This window comes from Prionailurus viverrinus, chromosome D2 (assembly GCF_022837055.1).
Source record: "Prionailurus viverrinus isolate Anna chromosome D2, UM_Priviv_1.0, whole genome shotgun sequence".
Classification (NCBI taxonomy): Eukaryota; Metazoa; Chordata; class Mammalia; order Carnivora; family Felidae; genus Prionailurus; species Prionailurus viverrinus.
The window spans coordinates 36146767-36162114 of NC_062571.1; the positions used below are offsets into that span (position 1 = coordinate 36146767).

At 44.2% G+C, this 15348-nt stretch overlaps 1 protein-coding gene across 1 annotated transcript in view; it reads left to right on the plus strand.

Annotated features, from left to right (window-relative positions):
* SAMD8 (sterile alpha motif domain containing 8) overlaps positions 1–15348 on the plus strand; it is a 142935-nt gene that overhangs the window by 125792 nt on the left and 1795 nt on the right. The window contains exon 6 of the transcript XR_007145404.1: positions 14973–15226. The gene's annotated coding sequence lies outside the window, so the exon portion shown is untranslated. The remainder of the gene's footprint in view (positions 1–14972; positions 15227–15348) is intronic.

A 15348-nucleotide genomic window follows, 5' to 3' on the forward strand; every position in this document is an offset into this window, starting at 1 on the left:
CCTCCCTCTCCCCTCCCCCCACCGGCCATTTCTAACAGGTTCCTAGGTTAGATACAAGTGCCGGCCAGTGTTAAATGCTGATGTTCCCGGTCAAACTGTTTCTCTTTCTGGAGGTGATGAGAATCCCTTGAAGAGCCTTTCAACCAACTGTCTGAGGCGCCCTCCCCTAAGGGCATTTCAGAATGGGGTGGAGTGAGAATGCAGGTGTTTGCCAAGCTCCCTAGTTCCCTCCTCCGTCCTCTTTGGTGGTTGTAAAAGTACTCTGTCCACTGAAGCTCTATACAAATAGCTACTCTAAGCTACACTTAGCTTTTTTATTCACTCATTCCATCTTTTTTTTTTTTTTTAATTTTTAATGTTTATTTTTGAGAGAGAGAGACAGAGTGCCAGCAGGGGAGGGACAGAGAAAGAGGGTGACACAGAATCTGAAGCAGGCTCCAGGCTCTGAGCTGTCCGCTACAGAGCCTGACGAGGGGTTTGAACCCATGAACCAGAAGATCATGACGTGACCCAAAGTCAGACACTCAACTGACTGAGCCACCCAGGTGCCCCACTCATTTCCTCTTTTAATTTTGGTTTCCAATTATACATTACTAGTATACAGAAATACAGCTGACTTTTGGATGTTTACCTTTTCCCCTGTGATGTTGCCAAACTCATGTACTATATTCTAGAAGTTCTTTTCTAGATTCCTTAGGATTTTGCACATAGTTGTAGTCCATCTGTGAATAGGGACCATTTTATCCTTCCCTCATTCCAGCTTAAATTCTTGTTTCTCTGGTGGCCAGAACTAGAGAATCTGCTGACCCCATTCTGTCATGATATTCAGTAGCAGATAACACACACACCAACTCACAAAGCAACTGACAGCATTCTGAATTCTAAGCAACCACTGAGGACGCTTAGGGGAAAAATATTTGAAATAACGATAATGGTGTTGGCCCTGAGATGAGAGAGACCTAGCCTTGAAATAGTTCTCATTGGCCAGAGCTAAAGAGTAGAACCCCACCTGTATAGAGTGGAGAGGTTAGGCTCCTGCCAGGAGTGGAAAGAGTGGCCTTCAATCCTGCCACTCTGAGCCGGGGGTCCTGAGTAGGTCAGGTATCTGAGTTGTAGGACACAAGGGGACTCTTGGTTAAGCCTTGGGATGGACCAGGGCTTGGCAGAGGTGAAGGGAATATATTCACCGATTTGATTCATCATGGGAATTGGTAGCTGCATTCTCATGGAGGGCTCCAAAAGGAAAGCAACAGATTGGGCTTCTAATCTAGGCAGCAGGCTAGAGGAAGTTTGTCCTTTCTTGGGTAGTAGTTGAGTGGGGATAAATATCATCTGAGAGCAATGTAATTTTGTATTCTCTCTCCCTGCACACTGCCTGGTGCCTTCATACATTGGCACTGAGAGCATGACCTTCCTTGACCCTCCTTCCCTTTGTCAAGCTCCTTTTCCTAGGGACTAGCTTCTAGGGTCAGTTCACTGAGCAGCTCCCATTTTCACAATTTCATCCTTCCTCTGCTTCTGAACTTAAAGGTAGCCATTGTCTTCTCAAGGAACATAGCATGTCTAAAATGCATTATGTTTTCATTTCCCTAGCCTTGGGTAGCATGTTTAGGAATAGATTCAAAATTGGTGTGGTATTCAAATTTGGCCTCCCACTCTGGACTCCACCTCCCAACCCTTATAATCCTTCCTATTAGGAAAACCACTCGAAATAGAAATGGCTGATAACCTCAACTGTTACCTGTAAGAGGGCTTGGCTTACAGGGGGAAAGCCTGGCTTCTGTGTCCTACATGTGATGTAATGGCACTGTGCCTAAGTTTGGTCAGGTCACCAAATCACTGCCTCAGTTTCCTTATTTGATATGATGGGATGATAGTATTTGGAAGGCAGTATAGTACGGCAGTTTAAGGGCATGAACTCTGAAGCCAGGTGCCTAGACTTAAATCTTGGCTCCTTTACATACTAGCTCTGTAACTTTGTAAAGTTATGGAGACTTTTTGTCTCTCAGTTTTGAGTTGCTAATAGTACTTAAGTTCATAGAGTTGCTATGAGGGTTAATGAATTAATACATGCAAAGGATGTAAAATAGTACCTGGAACATCATAAGTGTAAGATATCATCATCATCATCATCATCATCATCACATTATAAGGATCTGCTGAGTTCATAGTGTGAAAGTACTTTGAAACTAAAAAGTGATATCCACCCTTTGATCATTACCTTACCGTAGCTCTTTTAAAAAAATTTATTTTTATTTTTATTGTTTTAACATTTATTTATTTTTGAGACAGAGAGAGACAGAGCATGAACCCCCGGGGGAGGGGCAGAGAGAGAGGGAGACACAGAATCGGAAGCAGGCTCCAGGCTCTGGGCCATCAGCCCAGAGCCTGACGCAGGGCTCGAACTCACGGACCGCAAGATCGTGACCTGAGCGGAAGTCGGACGCTCAACCGACTGACCCACCCAGGCGCCCCTAAAAAAATTTTTTTAAATGTTTATTTATGTTTGAGACAGAGAGAGACAGAGCATGAACGGGGGAGGGTCAGAGAGAGAGGGAGACACAGAATCCTAAACAGGCTCCAGGCTCTGATCTGTCAGCACAGAGCCCGACGCGGGGCTTGAACTCACAAACCGCGAGATCATGACCTGAGCCGAAGTCGGCCACTTAACCGACTGAGCCACCCAGGTGCCCCACTGTAGCTCTTTAATTAGTTGTGTTTAGCCTGCGGGCTGAGGAGGACTGTTATTTGTTTTGTTTGTTTGTTTTATTGAAATATAGTTGACACATAATGTTACATAATGACTCATACGTTTCAGGTGTACAACATAGTGATTCCACAACTCTATGTGTTATGCTATACTCCCCACCAGTGTAGCTACCATCTGTCACCATACATCGCTATTATAATACCATTGGCTATATTCCCTATGCTGTACCTTTCATCTCTGTACCATTCATCTCCTAACTGGAAGCCTGTACCTCCCACTCCCCTTCACCCATTTTTCCCATCCTCCCACCCACCCTCTTCTGGCCACCATCAATTTGTTTTCTGTATTTATGGGTCTGCTTCTGATTCTTGTTTATTCCTTTGTCTTGTTTTTTAGATTTCACGTGTAAGTGAAGCCATATGGTATTTGCCTGTCTTTGTCTATCTTATTTCACTTAGCATAGTACCCTTTAGAACCAACCATGCTGTCACAAATGGTAAGATCTCATCCTTTTTTATGGCCGATTGATATTCAGTTGTGTGTGTGTTTATTTATTCCCCTATCGATGGACACTTGAGTTGCCTCCATATCTTGGCTATTGTAAATAATGCTACAATAAACATAGAAGTGCATACTTCTTGGGGTGCCTGGGTGGCTCAGTCAATTGAGTGTCCGACTTCAGCTCAGGTCATGATCTCACAGTTCATGGGTTCGAGCCCTGTGTTGGGCTCTGTGCTGACAGCTCAGAGCCTGGAGTCTGCTTTGGATTCTGTGTCTCCCTCTCTCTCTGCCCCTCCCCTGCTCACATTCTCTCTCTCACTCAAAAATAAATGTTTTTTTTTTAATTTTTTAAAAAGAAGTGCATTATATCGTTTTGAATTAGAGTTTTTGTTTTCTTTGCATAAATGTGGGCTGTTTTTGCACATCACTTTCCAAAAACCCCAGTAAGCTGCCCTTGTCTGGGCAGTTCTTCTGCCTGCAAACTGGCAATGGAGGACTTGGGTCCTAATTATTTATACGGAGCCTTAGATGCTAGTGAATTAAAAACTGAAGATATTACACCACCAGGGAAGGACTTAGCTACCCCTGCAGGAAGGAATTGAGGACGGACGCCTCGGTAGGCATCAGGGACAAGAACAATCCATGCCCTGGCATAAGACAGAGACCCGAGAGGGGATTTTGAGAAGCCTGGCTCTCGTGTCAACCTTCTGAGGGATTGGAGGATGGTCCCTCCTGGTCCTAGTTTCCTTATCTCTAGAAGAAGAAGACAAGTCCTATTCTCACTTTACAAGGTGCTTGAAAGAAGACAGGGAGGAAATAGTCCCAGGTATAAAAACAAAAGGTATTATTGGAGTAAAAGTATCACTTGGCAAATTACCATACTTGAACCAAACCTCCCTAAAATCTGAGAGTCGAGTGTGAGGGAGAGCAGCATGCCCTCTTTGGATACAGGGCTCTCTTGCTAACTTTTATGTTTGCCCTAACTAGGCTTTGCTACCGGGTGGCTCTGGAAATTGTACTCAGTGAAGACTTTGGCCGAAGTTTGGCTACTCTGCCACTCAGCTTTTCCAGCGTTCTGTCCCTGCCATGGTCAACGAACTGGGGGAAGGATTTCTTTGCTTTTCAGCCCTTCTATACTCCCCCACATCATACAGGTGTTTCTGCAGTAGGAATCAAATCCTCTGTGGTAGACTCATACTCTTTTGTAATATGACTTTACCACTCCCTCAATCAAGAGACAAAGTCTATTTCCCCACCCCTTACAGGAGCTGTCTTTGTGACTAATAAAATGTGATGGAAGTGCTGATACATGACTCATGAGGCTACCACTTTCACCCTCTTGGGACGCTGGCCTGAAACAGCCGTGCCATAAAGGAGCCTGGGATGAAAGATCTTGTAAGGAGAGCGAGGCCCAGCTGACCAAGCTATCCCAGCTGAGCCTAGCCTTTAGCTGACCCACCAGCTGAGACAGCTGCATGAGGAAGCCCAATGGAGACCAAGAGAAGAATTGTCCAGTCAATATGCAGAATCATAGACATAAATTGTTTTAAACCATGAAGTTTTGGTATATTTGTTAGTTTGCAAGAGATAACTGATATACCTAACATTTCTTTAAAAAAAAAATTTTTTTTAATCTTTATTATTGAGAGACAGAGAGACACAGAGCGTGAGCAGGGGAGGGGTAGAGAGAGGGGGAGACACAGAATCTGAAGTAGGCTCCAGGCTCTGAGCTGTCAGCACAGAGCCTGACGCGGGGCTCAAACTCACAAACTGCAATATCATGACCTGAGCCGAAGTCGGTCGCTTAACCAACTGAGCCACCCAGGCGCCCCTCTAACATTTTATTTCTAAACCCCCTTCCCACTGTTCTGTATTTTGAAAGGCCTGGCTTTCTTTAAGAGGTCAGAGTGTGTTTTTCCAGTCTTCTTGGCCAATATCCAGTTCCATATTGTCCTGAAGTCTGTTTTCACAAGGCTGGTCTTGGCTCTGAGGCTGTATATCTTAAATGCAATCTCATTGTAGGACACATTCTTACTTGGCTTTGCCTCGAATTAAATGGGCAAACACATATACTTACAAAATTTTTCTGTTAAGAAATCACAAATTTAGACTTTTGCCTGTAGCCAAGATGGAGTATAGAGACCAGATTCACCCTCTCACTTCATTATTGCCCTCCAGTGTGTCACCATTGTCCTAAATAAGATACTCCAGATGTGATGTTGGCCCAGTACTGAGGAGAGCCAGTGCATGCTCCCCTTGATCTGGCCCCCAGTGACCTCTCCAGCCTGCCCTTTTTAAGTAACCCCTCTTTCTTCTGTTTCCTCTGCTAACATCCCATCTGTTGTCCCTTTCCTGCCATATTATTTACAGTTTGTCAAACATGCCATGCTCTATCATGCCTAGGCATCTTTCTTTTTTTAAAAAAATTTTTTTTCAACGTTTATTTATTTTTGGGACAGAGAGAGACAGAGCATGAACGGGGGAGGGGCAGAGAGAGAGGGAGACACAGAATCGGAAACAGGCTCCAGGCTCTGAGCCATCAGCCCAGAGCCCGACGCGGGGCTCGAACCCACGGACCGCGAGATCGTGACCTGGCTGAAGTCGGACGCTTAACCGACTGCGCCACCCAGGCGCCCCTAGGCATCTTTCTTTTGGGGCTCCCCTTTCCCTCCTAGCTGGTCACATGAACATGTCCTCCATTTCCAAGAATCCATTTAAATCTAAGGCCTCCCTGGGGCGCCTGGGTGGCGCAGTCGGTTAAGCGTCCGACTTCAGCCAGGTCACGATCTCGCGGTCCGGGAGTTCGAGCCCCGCGTCGGGCTCTGGGCTGATGGCTCAGAGCCTGGAGCCTGTTTCCGATTCTGTGTCTCCCTCTCTCTCTGCCCCTCCCCCGTTCATGCTCTGTCTCTCTCTGTCCCAAAAATAAATAAACGTTGAAAAAAAAAATTTTTTTAAAGTAAATCTAAGGCCTCCCTGATACTCTCAAGGTGAACTGACTACTTCATAATCCCTGGTCCTCTGTTCATGTAGCAATCCTTGTGGCTATAACACCTTACAATACTTGTTCATGTTTGTCTCCCTTTCTAGTCTGTGAGATTGCTGATTTTTAATTAGTATCTGACACACACTAGTTGCTTAACAAACATTTATAGAAGGAAGTGTGAGAGGAAGGAATGTGTGTCACAAAATTTGAAAGACTAGGGTGTCCCCAGGGCAGGAAGAATAAAAGCTGACTGATACATACAGTAGCTTGATTTCATGCTTATAGAGCCATTGCAGCATTAATTGTTTCGAAGGAATAGAAAATTGGATGGTTTATTTTATACTATTTATCAAGGAGGTTATTCAACTAAAATACTGTGATATAAACAAGAGCGAGCATTTCAGGTAATGCTTTCCATATAAACAATTGATGGACATAATTAGAAAATATTCTCATCTGTTCATTAACGCAAATTTCCCTTAAGATCTATACTGAAGAGCAATTTATTAGCTAGTTCCACTAGATTCCTGAAGGCAATAAAACTGAATTTCTTTTAATACGCTCTATGATTCAGTCAAACCAACGCTTGTCAGAGGGACCTAGTTAATCTGAATTAACTATATTTGTAGTCTTGGCATTGCAGACTGAGCAGAGTGATTCATTCAAATGTTGTGTCGTAGCTCATCTCATAAAACTGCTGGAAACACAGAGAAAACTGATACTGTTTTGGAGGAGATGAAGGAGATGTCCCGGGTACACTTTGGCTTCTAGATTTGAACTTCATGAGCTTGGTAGCTTTCTACTTGTAGGGGAGATGTAGCAGTAGCCTTGACTCTTAAGAGGCAATCCCTCCCAACTTTCCCCTCCTCCTCTTTCAAACACTTCTTGTATACACATATATACATGTATCCATAGAGCTTTTCTGTGGCATAAGGGATTTAAATGAAGAGAACGTAGGCTGTCATGGAAGGTCATTCTGTTAGAACAGAAGGGTGTTACCTGGGGAGGGAATCTTGCTACACATGAACACCTGTTGATTGGGAGGGCAAACAGGCCATTAATGCTGGGCTGTGCTCCACAAACAGGGCCTTAAGCATTTCTTCCAGTATGATATTTGTACTCTACTAAAAATGTCCTGGAGCTGGGGTTTCAAGGAATTAATGAGGCTTTGGGAAAAGCTGAGGTGAGTGTGAATTCCTTCCTCCCATCAGAGAGCAATGGCTCCCAAAACAGACGATGTCCTTTCCTGAGCTTCCCCAGAGGTGGAGCCACAGCTGGGCATACAGGCAGAAGATCTATGAATTCCAGTAGCTTCCTCCTACAAAGGCCCAGGACAGATTATTCTGGGGGCCACCACTGCTGTGGTTTCCCCCTCCAAGCCAGGCTAAAATCATGGTGACTGGATACCCTGAACTGAACAAAAAAGCAGTACTCTGAACTTGGATGGAAACTCCTGGTTCTGTATATTCTAATTGTGTCCCTTCATTGACACATTGTTTCTCATCCATCTTTGCAATTTCCTTCCTTTGGTTTCCTGCCACTTTTTTCTTAGTTGCATTGAGCTTAGGAAATAAGGATTTCACTGGTAAAATTGCCCTTCCAGGTTGTGCTTACAGGCCTTAGAGTACAAACCTCTGCAAAGGGACCAGGGAGCACAACTTTGGTCTCCTGGCCCTCTTCTCAGTAGTTATTTCTGAAACCATGGTTCTTTTATATATTTAAACATAAATATACATATAACATGTATATATGTATGCACATATATAACATAAATATTTTCTATTTTATACATGTATTATATATTTTGAATATTTATATTTCTTATGTCATTGGCTAACACTCCTGATTGGCTCTTCTGCCCCTCTTCTCTGAGATGCCCCTTTCCTTCTGCATTTTTCCCCCACTTAATTTAACAGCTATTTGTTGACCCACTATGAATAACACCTGTATCTCAGGCCCCTCAGGAGAGTTAGATGAAAATCAGACTATCCACCCTCAAGTCTTTATAATCTGATAGGGGAAAGGAGAAAAAATACAAATGACTATAAATGACCATTATTCTATTTTTTGAGTACCTGCTTTATGTCTGGTGCTTTTTTTTTTTTTAAGAGATAAAGGCTATTTATTTATGTATTTATTTTTGAGAGAGAGAGAGAGAGAGAGAGAGAGAGAGAAGGAGCAGGGGAGGGGCAGAGAGAGAGACACACACAGAATCTGAAGCAGGCTCCAGGCTCCGAGCTGTGAGCACAGAGCCTGATGTGGGGTTCAAAATCGTGAACCACAAGATCATAACCTGAGCTGAAGTCAGATGCTTAACCAACTGAGCCACCCAGGCGCCCCTATGTTTGGTGCTTTAAATAGAACATTTCATTTAATCCTTGGAAGCCTTGCAAAATAGTGGTGTCACCCCCACTTACTGCTTGCTGAGGAATTTCCTTAAGGTTTTACTGCTGGTAAGTGCAGAGTTGGGATTCAGACCTGGGTCACTGTCTCCAAGAGTGTCTTCCATGTGCTGCTCTACTGTATCAGGAGGCCTCTCAGTGCAGACCACAAAGGCAAATGCCATAAAAGTGATGTGTAGTTGCAAGGAGGAGCTAAATCTGGAAAGGCTTTAGAAAACATTTGAGATAGGAGTGCTAGTTTACATCTTCTGAGCAGGAGATGCTAAGGTAGAATTAAACATGCAAGAGGAGTGCATGGGTGGCTCATTTGGTTACGCGTCTGACCCTTGGTTTTGGCTCAGGTCATGATCTCATGGTTGGTGGGATCAAGCCCCATGCCAGGCTCTGTGTTGGCACAGAGCCTGCTTGGGATTCTCTCTCTCTCCCTCTCTCTCTGCCCCTCCCCTGCTTGCTCTTGCTCTCAAAATAAATAAATAAACTTTAAAAAAATGTGCAAGAGATTTGCTGAGGGATATACCTGTGACAAAGGAGAAGATGTAGGAGAAGCTTCAGATTTCACCACAGGAAGGAAGATTGAGTAGGAAGAGTTTCAGATGGCAACGCAGTTCTAAGAAAGCTTCGGCCAGGCCAAAGGGACATCCTTAAGCCAAAGCCATTTGTGAGAGGAGTCCCACATTGTGTGGCAATGGACCTGCACGAGGACCCCTGTTCATCATTATCCTTGGTTCCAGGCTAGAAATACCTTGTGTGACTTCACTGGATCTAGAAGGGCAGCAACTGGACCAGTGACTCGGCTGTGCTCTGCATAGCAGCAGATCTGAACAGTGCATTTTCATGGCTGCCATGATAGGCTTAGAAGAACTGGTTACATTTCAGGAATAGCTATGTTGAGAATGATATTTGAAATAACACATTTTCTTTTTTTTTTTTTCCAAAGTTTATTTTTGACAGAGAAGGAGAAAGAGAGAGAGAGAGAGAGAGAGAGAGAGAGCATGAATGGGAGGGAGCAGGGAGAGAAGGGGACAGAGGATATGAAGCAGGCCCTGCACTGACAGCAAAGAGCCCCATGCAGGGCTTGAACTCATGAACCATGAGATCATGACTTGAGCCAAAGTCAGATGCTTAAGCACCTGAGCCACCCAGGCGCCCCAGAGATAGCACACTTTCTATGGAACACTAGTCTCTTGAGATCCTTCTTGAAAAAACTGGGAACATATTGCATTCTCCTTGCAGAGACTCATCATGCACATCAATTCAAGGCTCTCAGAAGTTCCACTTAAAGAATGGGTTAACTAATCCAACAGTTCCTGAATCTATTTGATCACAGAGCTCTTTCTATATATATAAATTCTATTAATGCCCTGTGTAAATAGTGGCTAACAAAACTCTATGCTTGCTTAGAAGCTTAGGTTAGACCATATTTCAGAGGGCTGTAGCCTATGTTTAACCTGGTGCATTCATGGCTTTATGGAGGGGTCTGAAGAGGGGAGTCATGCACTCCGTTGTATTACCTGGAGGTGGTGTGTAGTGGGGATTGTAGCAAGAGGGAGGTCTTCAAAGTGAATGCCTGATTACTTACAGCCATAATGAGCTTTGGTATTTCCCCCAATCTCCAGACATAGCCTGTGAATTACTTGAAATATAATTGCTTTACTTCCAACCAAAGGTCTAAGGGAACTCAAACTGGTAGGAGGGATGTTGGGTCACCCAGTAGCAAACCGACCAAACTCCTGCAGCCAGAAATAATGGCCTATTGTGCCTCTGGCTTCCTCATCAGCTTCCCCCTGTACTGAGTGTCCAGGCGGCTGCCAGCCAAGCTGTCCTTGTGACTCTCCCAGGCCTCAGAACTCTCCCTCACCCTCCTTCCATTGCCTCCCACACTAGGCCCAGAAATACAGGGCAGCCATACAGTAGATGCAGGCAGCCGTGGGATGTGAGTCATGAGACTCACAGCAATGACCCAGTGACAAGTCTGTGGAGAAGCCAGCTTTCCTCTCCCTCAGGTTATGGATTCATGCCCCTACTACAGATTTAACAGGGGGAAATTTTGAAGCCAACTATCTCTGTTAATGTGTCATGACAAGGATGGTCCAGACCAGTGGACTCTTTGAATGTTCCATAAATAAAATTACTCTCCCTCATGGGTAAGGCTTTGACAATGGGGAAGCAATGTGAATGGTGGTTAAGAACCTATGCCCTGGACTCAGAGCTGGGTTTAAATTTTGTCTCCACCCACTGGAAGAACTATGCAACCTGGGCCAGTTACCTAACCTCTCTTTATCTACAACAGATATCTTTATACTATCTGTTTCATGGGGTTGTTATAAGAATTTAAAAAAAAACATATGAAGTGTTTAGAACAGTGCCTGGCACAAATGCTCAGTATGTGTTAGCCATGATTATTTTGATTATGTTTATCATTACTAGTGTCATCATTATTAGATATTGGGTGTGTGGGGATAGAATTGAGTAATAAATGATTCTCACCATTAAAAAGTTTCATAAGGAAGGTAGGGGTGCCTGGGTGGCTCATTAGGTTAAGCTTCTGACTTCGGCTTAGGCCGTGATCTCATGGTTCGTGAGTTTGAGCCCCACATCAGGCTCTGTGCTGACAGCTCAGAGTCTGGAACCTGCTTCAGATTCTGTCTCCCTCTCTCTCTGCCCCTTCCTACTCTCTCTCTCTCTCTCAAATAAATAAACATTGAAAAGTAAAAAAAGAGAGTCATAGGGAAGGCAGAGTACTTTTTTTAATGTTTGTTTATTTTTGAGAGAGAGAGAGACAGAGAGAGCAGGGGAGGGGCAGAGAGAGAGGGAGACACATAATCCAAAGCAAGCTCCAGGCTCTGAGCTGTCAGCACAGAGCCTGACGCAGGGCTTGAACTCACAAACCATGAGATCATGACCTGAGCCGAAGCCAGATGCTTAACTGAGTGAGCCACCTAGGTGCCCCAGAGTATTTAAAAACAAAGCAAAGCAAACAAACAAACAGAAAAACTCCATGATATATGTGAGTAAATTTCACTTTAAAAAGCACAAATAAATATTGAACTCTAGTTAATGGTATGCATGCTGAAGTATTTACAGGTGAAGTGTACTGATGTCTGCAACTAACCCTGAAATGCATCAAAAAGGTAAGATGGATTGATGAATGCATAGATGGATAGATATGGGATAAAAATAAATGTAACAAAATGGCAATTGTAGAATCTAGATAGTAGCATATGGCATCCATTATCCAATTCTTTCAACTTTTCTGTATGTTTGGAAATTTTCATAATAAAATATAGAAACTATGTAATAAATGCCATAAGGTCACAAATGCCCTAGAAATTCAGAGAAAGTAAATGAATGCATAGTTGGTAAGTCAGCCAACACTGTGGTGGGAGTACATTGGAGTCGGGCTGTAAAAGGATTCAGAGGGGGCAACTGGGTGGCTCAGTTGGTTAAGTGTCTGATACTGATTTCGACTCAGGTCATGATCTCATGGTTCGTGAGATCCAGCCCTGCATCCAGCTCCATGCTGATGGTGTGAAGTCTCTCTCTCTCTTTTTCTCTCTCTCTCTCTTTCCCTCTCTCTCTCTCTCTCTCAAGATAAATAAATAAACTTAAAAGAAAATAAAAGGATTCTTAATTCAAAACAGTGGGGTTGGGGAAGCCTTCCAGGTGGGATAACCAGCATACAGCAAAGGCAGTGAGACTGAATGAAAACACCGTGATCTGGGAATAGTCCATGACCTGAATTAGCACAGGTGGTAGGTAGGAAACATGTCTGTGAAGGAAGGCAGAGTGGAATCATGATCCATCTTCCTTATACCAGGGACCTTATGCTCTGGGCAAACGGGAGCCACTGAAGTTTCTTGGTCAGGAGCCTCTCTTCATTTTCCCTGTTGCTTTGGGCTAAGCTTTCCCATAAGGAAGGTGTGAGTTTTTCAAGGAAAAAAAAACAATGTTTCACCAGTGTTCTAATTGGAACTCCGAGCAAGACCCCAGGTTGCTGACTGCATGATAAGTAGCAAAGTCCTTTTATATCAGTCTCTGCATCAACCCAGAATCATTCCACCAGAATATCAACGGGGAGGAACTGCATGAAACTTACACTTATTTTGTGTTCTACCTATTAAGCTGTAACTCCACTATCTTCTTTAATCATCACATCTTATATTAAATAGTAAATTGAAATGCAGTCCCCCCTGCCTGTGATCTGGAGAGCTGTAGAATGTTTCTCCTTTCCCCTGGTCACTGCTGGGCTTTGACAGGCAGTCTAGATCAGTGATGAAATGATCTGAGATCTAGATCTGAGAACGATAGCCCCAAGTTATGTGCACAAAACCAGGCACACTGTTCTTTATGCACAATTTCAGGGATTTTTCATAGGTACTGGCTTGGCTTTTGAGCCCTGTTAATCCTAGGAATGACATCACCTCAAGCCATGGGTCCTAATTTCCCCAAATATTTTAAGTCCCCCTATTTCTTTGCACTCTCCTTAGTTTTCACCACAGTTCTGTCTGTGCTTCCTTCTTTCTGGTTTGTCCTCTCACTGCTGCCCCCTCCCTTGATCCCCTCCAGAGCCTTGTTCTATTATAAATAAACTACCCTAAGTCTTCAGTTGCACCAGTGAATACTCTTTCATTCTCCTCACCTTGGCAAAAAAAGGACCTTTTCCCACAGATGTTCCTTCTTCCCAGAGAGAAGCCTGATCATTCCCCCACACCCTTCCATACTCAAGGGCTGGACCTGGGGATGGGAAGGGTGGCCATTTTTTTTTTTTCTCCTCCACCCTCCTATAAAATCACCTCCACCATCAGTTCTATCATCCTCTACTCGTTATCCTTTATGACTAACTTCCTGGCTACTCCCCTGTGTTCCCTGAGGACTTTGGCACTTGACTCCCCAGTTTTCCTCTCTACCTTTTATCCTAGCAACATCCTGGTGGCTTCAGTATCCCTGCCACAACCTGTGCCTATCTCACCATTGCATGTTGAGTGTGTGGGGGGTGGTTAATTTCAAAAACCTAGCCTCACCTGTCATCTTTGACCTCAACTCCAGTGAACTTCACTTCCACTCCACCTTCTTCCCTGGTTCCTCACCACCCAGAATGCTCCACTGCTAAACCTTACATCTCAACGTCCCACATTCTAACCATAACCACAGCTTACCATCCTGGCTCTCCTTCTCTCTCATCACAATAAATGTCTGTTTCAGTCATATGAAGATTCCCAGTCCTTAGCCCCAGTGCTGTCCTTAGACCTGGGCAAAAGGGCCCTCCCACCCTGGGCCTCATACTTTAGAAAGCCCCCCTCAAACCCTCCTCAGATTGTACCTATTTCTATGGGGTGAGGAGTCTGCAGGGCCAAGGAAACATGCCTACCATGCTCACCTTCTCCATAGCTGGACCAAACTCTGGATACAGAAGATCTGTCTTCCCCATTGAAACAGTTCTCAGCCTGCTTCTGGGGACTGTAAGGATTTCTTCCCCAGAGTCCTTTCTCTTGAGCATGGATTGAACTGCCAGTGACATACCCCTGAGCCCACAGAAGTGGTCAAGGAGTGTGTGTATGTGAAGGGGGATGGAGTAGAAGTGTGAGCTGGGGTGTACCCTTCACATAATGGGACAGAGCTTGGGACAGGAAAAGAAGACATGTGAATCTAGGGCTGTCTCTCCCTATGTGATCTCGTCTGGCACAGGCAACAATAGGACTGAGTCCTAATAGAGAAACAGTCAAAATTTGCCTGGCTGGATTTCAGAACTGCTATGGACTCCTGTATATGTCCTATTTCTCCCTTTTTGACCACGGGTGTCTTTAGCAGTTAGATATCCTGTGCCTATCCTACCCCATGTGTACTGAAAGTGTGTATGTGTTGGGGGGTAGACAGCTTGTCTCTTTGGTTCATAAGTCTTCAGATCAAGAGGAACTGTACTGGAGTTGCTGTACTTAAGGAAATATACTTCGGAAGATTTCTGCTAATGCTATAAAGGCTGGAGGTTTGGGGGAGATCTTCAGAGGGAGTTAATATATTTTCCATGTAGGAGAAATGTAAATAATGTGACAAGAGCATTGATTGTAGTAATTTAAAATATATCCACAAATTCTTTGACACTCATTTCAAAACACGGAGTCTAATTTCTTTCCCCTTGAGCATGGACTGGTCTTAATAACTCACTTCTAATAAACAGAATAAGGCAGAAATGACAGCATGATTTCGGAATCCATTTTTTTTTTTTTAAGTAGGCTCTGTGCCCAATGTGGGGCTTGAACTTACAACCCTGAGATCAAGAGTCACATGCTCTATCTACTGAGCCGGCCAGGTGCCCCAACAGTGTGATTTTTGAGGCTGGATCATCTAAGACATTGTGGCTTTGGCCTCTCTCTCTTAGATCACCTGCTCTGGGAGAAGCCAGCTGCCATGTCATGAGGACACTCAATCAACCCTATGGAGAGATGCACATAGTGAAGAACTGAGGCCTCTTGCCAAGAGCCATATGAGGCAGCCATCTTGGAAGCAGATCCTATAGCAGTCAACCCTTCAGATGACTGTAGCCCTAGCAAGTATCTTGACTGCAGCTTCAGTGGGAGGCCTTGGGCCAGAACTACCCGGCTAAGCCAATTTTTGACCCACAGAAACTTTCAGGTAATAAAATGTTTGTTGTTTTAAAATATTAAGTTTTGGGGTAATTTGTAGCTAAGAGAAGCTAATACTCTTTGCCTCACTTGACCACTCCTCAGGATGTGACACCGTCCAGCACTCTCCCC